The sequence below is a fragment of the Schistocerca piceifrons genome, chromosome 2 (genome assembly GCF_021461385.2).
Source record: "Schistocerca piceifrons isolate TAMUIC-IGC-003096 chromosome 2, iqSchPice1.1, whole genome shotgun sequence".
NCBI classification, from domain to species: Eukaryota; Metazoa; Arthropoda; class Insecta; order Orthoptera; family Acrididae; genus Schistocerca; species Schistocerca piceifrons.
Window position 1 is genome coordinate 208,018,848 of NC_060139.1, and position 5,434 is coordinate 208,024,281.

Below are 5,434 nucleotides of genomic sequence, written 5' to 3' on the forward strand. Positions count from 1 at the left end.
GACGATGCAGTAGGCAGTTCTTGCTGTGTGCTGTGTGAAGCAACCAAGCGTTAGATTAATTAGCTATGTCAATGTTGTTCAACTAGGAAGCACACCTTTTGAAGCAAGCAAGGTAAAGATGTTAAATAATTATGATTTCTTTTCTTGCCAGCCCATTAGTATAGATGAGTTGGCTGATAATTTGTAATTGTTGAGAAACCCCAGAACGTACGTAAACTGCTTTGATAAAAAGGCTAGTTACATATTTCATTTTTGTAATGCTTCTAAGATTTTTTAAAAGAGCTATATTTAATTTCATGATTTGCATTTATTTTGGATTAATGATGTTAGATAATACTTGCTTGTTTAAATCTCATTGTTTATAAACCAATACTGAGTAATGAAACTTCAAGTGTCAGATGTTTTTGAAAAGCGAAACATAACTTTCAATATAATTTTGCAAAAAAGTCAGTGTCAGTAATTCACCATAATCAGTACCGCCTTCCTGCCCAGGTCATATACTTTTTAAATAAGTTCGTTTTTTTTAAATGTTCTCTTTTATCAGCCAAAATAATTTCATGTGCATTTCAAAGTATTACAGCCAGCAGTGCACATCGTCGACCATTTAGCTAGCATATTTTTTTGTGAGAGATCATAATATATCGCGTTACTCCGTTGCTGCTTTACAGGTAAGACAATTTAATTTATTTGCTACGTGCTCAGGGACCAAAGTTATTAGTTTTGAACAGGGTCATAGGATTCGGTGTCTAAGTTGCCGAATGTATTTTGCAGTGACTATATATCTTTATTGGTACTGAGAGTTCCATTGCCCAATCAATTCGTATTTTGTTTTGCTAACAATAACACAGTGTAAGTACACCCACTTGCAGTTACAACATGCTACACGATAATTCGAATTTTGTATCCATTCTACAGTTAACACTTTATTCAATGTACACCAAACAACTTAATTATAAAAGAACGTTACAATACAGTACATGATTTGTTATTTCCTTGTTCTTATATTGTAAGGAAGCAGTATATAGAGAGTATTTAGAGGATCTATACAATGGCGATGTTCTTGAGGACACTATTAAGGACATGGAATAGGATGTAGATGAAGATGAAATAGGAGATATGATACTGCGTGAAGAGTTTGACAGAGCACTGAAAGACCTAAGTCGAAACAAGGCCCTGGGAATAGACAACATTCCATTAGAACTGCTGATAGCCTTGGGAGAGCCAGCCCTGGCAAAACTCTTACCACCTGGTGAGCAAGATGTATGAGACAGGCGAAATACCCTCAGACATCAAGAAGAATATAATAATTCCAATCCCAAAGAAAACAGGTGTTGACACATGTGAAATTACCGAACTATCAGTTTAATAAGCCACGGCTGCAAAATACTAACACGAATTCTTTACAGACGAATGGAAAAACTAGTAGAAGCCGACCTCAGGGAAGATAAGTTTGGATTTCGCAGAAGTGTTGAAACACGGGAGGCAATACTGACCCTACGACTTATCTTAGAAAATAGATTAAGGAAAGGCAAACCTACGTTTCTAGCATTTGTAGAATTAGAGAAAGCTTTTGACAATGTTGACTGGAATACTCTCTTTCAAATTCTGAAGGTGGCAGGGGTAAAATACAGGGAGCGAAAGGCTATTTACAATTTGTACAGAAACCAGATGGCAGTTATAAGAGTCGAGGGACATGAAAGGGAAGCAGTAGTTGGGAAGGGAGTGAGACAGGGTTTTAGCCTATCCCCGATGTTATTCAATCTGTGTATTGAGCAAGCAGTAAAGGAAACAAAAGAGAAATTGAGAGTAGGTATAAAAATCCATGGAGAAGAAATAAAAACTTTGAGGTTCGCCGATGATATCGTAATTCTGTCAGAGACAGCAAAGGACCTGGAAGAGTAGCTGAACGGAATGAACACTGTCTTGAAAGGAGGATATAAGATGAACATCAACAAAAGCAAAACGAGGATAATGGAATGCAGTCGAATTAAATCGGGTGATGCTGAGGGAATTAGATTAGGAAATGAGACGCTTAAAGTAGTAAATGAGTTTTGCTATTTGGGGAGCAAAATAACTAATGATGGTCGAAGTAGAGAGGATATAAAATGTAGATTGGCAATGGCAACGAAAGCGTTTCTGAAGAAGAGAAATTTGTTAACATCGAGTAAAGATTTAAGTGTCAGGAAATCGTTTCTGAAATTATTTGTATGGAGTGTAGCCATGTATGGAAGTGAGACGTGGTCGATAAATAGTTTAGACAAGAAGATAATAGAAGCTTTCGAAATGTGGTGCTACAGATGAATGCTGAAGATTAGATGGGTAGATCACATAACTAATGAGGAGGTATTGAACAGAATTGGGGAGAAGAGAAATTTGTGGCACAACTTGACCAGAAGAAGGGATCGGTTGGTAGGACATATTGTGAGGCATCAAGGGATCGCCAGTTTAGTATTGGACGGCAGCGTGGAGGGTAAAAATCGTAGAGGGAGACCAAGAGATGAATACACTAAACAGGTTCAGAAGGATGTAGGTTGCAGTAGGTATTGGGAGATGAAGAAGCTTGCACAGGATAGAGTAGCATGGAGAGCTGCATCAAACCAATCTCTGGACTGAAGACCACAACAACATGTTGTAATACCACGATATGACCAGGGTTCCTGTAAAACAGATTTATGGATGAGTAAAGCTTCTATTTAACGAAACTTAGCGAGAAACATATGCCTGAACGTAAATGCAGATGCCGTTCAAGCCTGCACGATGTGCTGTTGTGTTTGAACACCAATGGCACCTGTGTACTCTCCTCAATGTGTTCCTGGTGTACAGTGGTCTGTGTTGTTGCGAGTGCAATATATCGGACCTAAGTGGCTTTGAACACGGGCAAATTGTTGGGGCTCGTATGGTGGGGGCTTCCGTGACCAAGGGAGTACAAAGTGTTTGGTGTTTCAAGAGGCACCATATCGACGATTTGTACAGCATTCAAGGGAAAGGGGAAAATATCATCCGCTGAGTCATAACGCGGACGAAAGTGTGTGTTGAATGATCGTCACAGGTTGTCATTAAAGTGCCCTGTGACGGAAAATAAGAGGAAGCTAGCAGCAAAAGACACAGCCGATCTGAGTGTCATAGTCGAAAATCGTGCCAGCACCAAAATGATACGAAGGCAGGTCCAAAACCAAACAGCAGCAGGGTGAGCTGGAATTCCAAAACCACTCTTCGGTTATGTAAGTGCTCGTTACGCGAAAACGTTGTGCCGAAGCTATAAAATCTGGGCTGTAGAACAATATAATTTGATCCGCTTTGTCTTGTTTCCTACTACTGGCCTAGTTTACGACCCAAAAGTGAAACATCGTAGGAATCTGGTGATTTGTTTGTCAGTACCTACACCATTAAAGCTATTGAAGAAAGACACATTTTTTATACGGATGGAGGGACAAGTGCAATATTTCGGTTTTATACAATAACCAACTGAGAAGCTTTAGCACTTATCTGGGAATTTCAGAAATTTTGCTTTGACCTACTTGCAAGAAAAACTGTTGTCTTGACAGATCACAAGGCTTCCCCTTTTCTAAAGAGCTGTCATTTAATGCACAACCTTCTGACACGTTGTGCTTTAAGTTTACAAGAGGCTGATCATAAAATTCGCTATTTTCCATGTCAAGTCAATATTGTTCAGAACGCATTGTCATGACTTATTGATGACGTAGGAGTGACGAACGTTGCACATGCGTAACGAAATATGCAAGTAAATGTCATCAAAGGCGTTACAGGAGAGAACACTATCAATAAATTACTATGCAATATTTCACTAGATTAAGATTCAGATGAAGTGTTAAAGGAAGAAAAACCTTTCTACAAAGAGCCAGATGAGTCCAAGTCTATTGCGATAAAGATTAACCAGTATTACCAAAACAGTAGAATATTTTGTACCAACAGTCAAGTCTTACCTCTGACCACTGGAAATTATGTATATCGTAATACGCAATACATGATCTTGTTAAATACGTTTACGAGACTTATACGCGTTTTGGCCCAAGTAAATGCACCAGGACATTGCAAGAATTTTGTGTATTTAATAAGATGGCAAAAAGAGTTCACGCAACACTTAAAATTATATGATTTGTGTAAGAAGACTGAGCAGCATAAAGGATATACCTGACAAAACTTCATCTTCTGACAAACGTTTATCTTTATCCTTTGCGTGAAGCTAACAGTCACATTATGCTCAATAAATTAGAAGAAGATTATTTTCTGAATGTAATCAAACTAGAATACATCCTCAGCGATAACGGTTCACAATTTAGATCAAAATTATGGAAGAGTCTCATGGAGAATCATGGGGTAAAGCAAATATTAATTTTCACTTATCGTACAGCCTCGAATCTACTAGGATGACTTATGTAAGAACTTGGAAGATTATTTAAGAACTTGGAAGATTATTTCGAGCGTACCGTGGAAAACACCATAAGAATTCGTATATGAAACTTCAAGAGTTTGAAACAGTGATGAACAGCTTAAGTCACGACAGTACTGGTAGGCCACCATATACAGTTTTGTTCATTCAGAAACCATCCAGAGTTTTTGAACAATATATGATGTATCCACAAAAAACCGAAATCGCACATAACAAACTGCTGTAACTAGTATTAGACCACAAACATAAGAACTCGAATGATCGTAGACAACGATATGATAAATTGGAGGTGGTTTTAACATACAGGGTGAGGCAGCTAGACAGGCCACCAAAAACATATCCAGAATGAATAAATACATCGAGGCGTGGTTTTCATCAATTTATAGCGAGCAACATAACGAATTTGCTGACCTTTGAAAGTAATTTTTGTCGTTTATAATCGCCGAGTTACGACAATGACTTCGTTTTTTCTAATGGAACTATGTAATTTTTTCTGTGGCATTTGAAAGAAGCTTCAAAGAAAATTTTGAGCTACATAACAAGTGTGGGACTTGAATCAGATAGTATGAAGATAACGCCGCGCGGGATTAGCCGAGCGGTCTGAGGCGCTGCAGTCATGGACTGTGCGGCTGGTCCCGGCGGAGGTTGGAGTCCTCCCTCGGGCATGGGTGTGTGTGTTTGTCCTTAGGATAACTTAGGTTAAGTAGTACGTAAGCTTAGGGGCTGATGACCTTAGCAGTTAAGTCCCATAAGATTTCACACACATTTGAACTTTTTTTTTTAAGATAACAGCGCCGCAAACCACAGTCCCGTCGTCTGGAGAAGAGGTTCCCCAAACGCCTACCCTATTATACGAAATGTAAGCAAACACCTAAGAGGCATATGTCTCTGTATGTCCATCTTTATGCAGATTGTTGCGAGTTTAGTACAGAACGTCTAACCAAAACCTCTTTCATCCGTCTAAATTTTCAATTGTTATATTATTGAGAAACCAGTTTCGGTGGTATACTACGCCATCTTCAG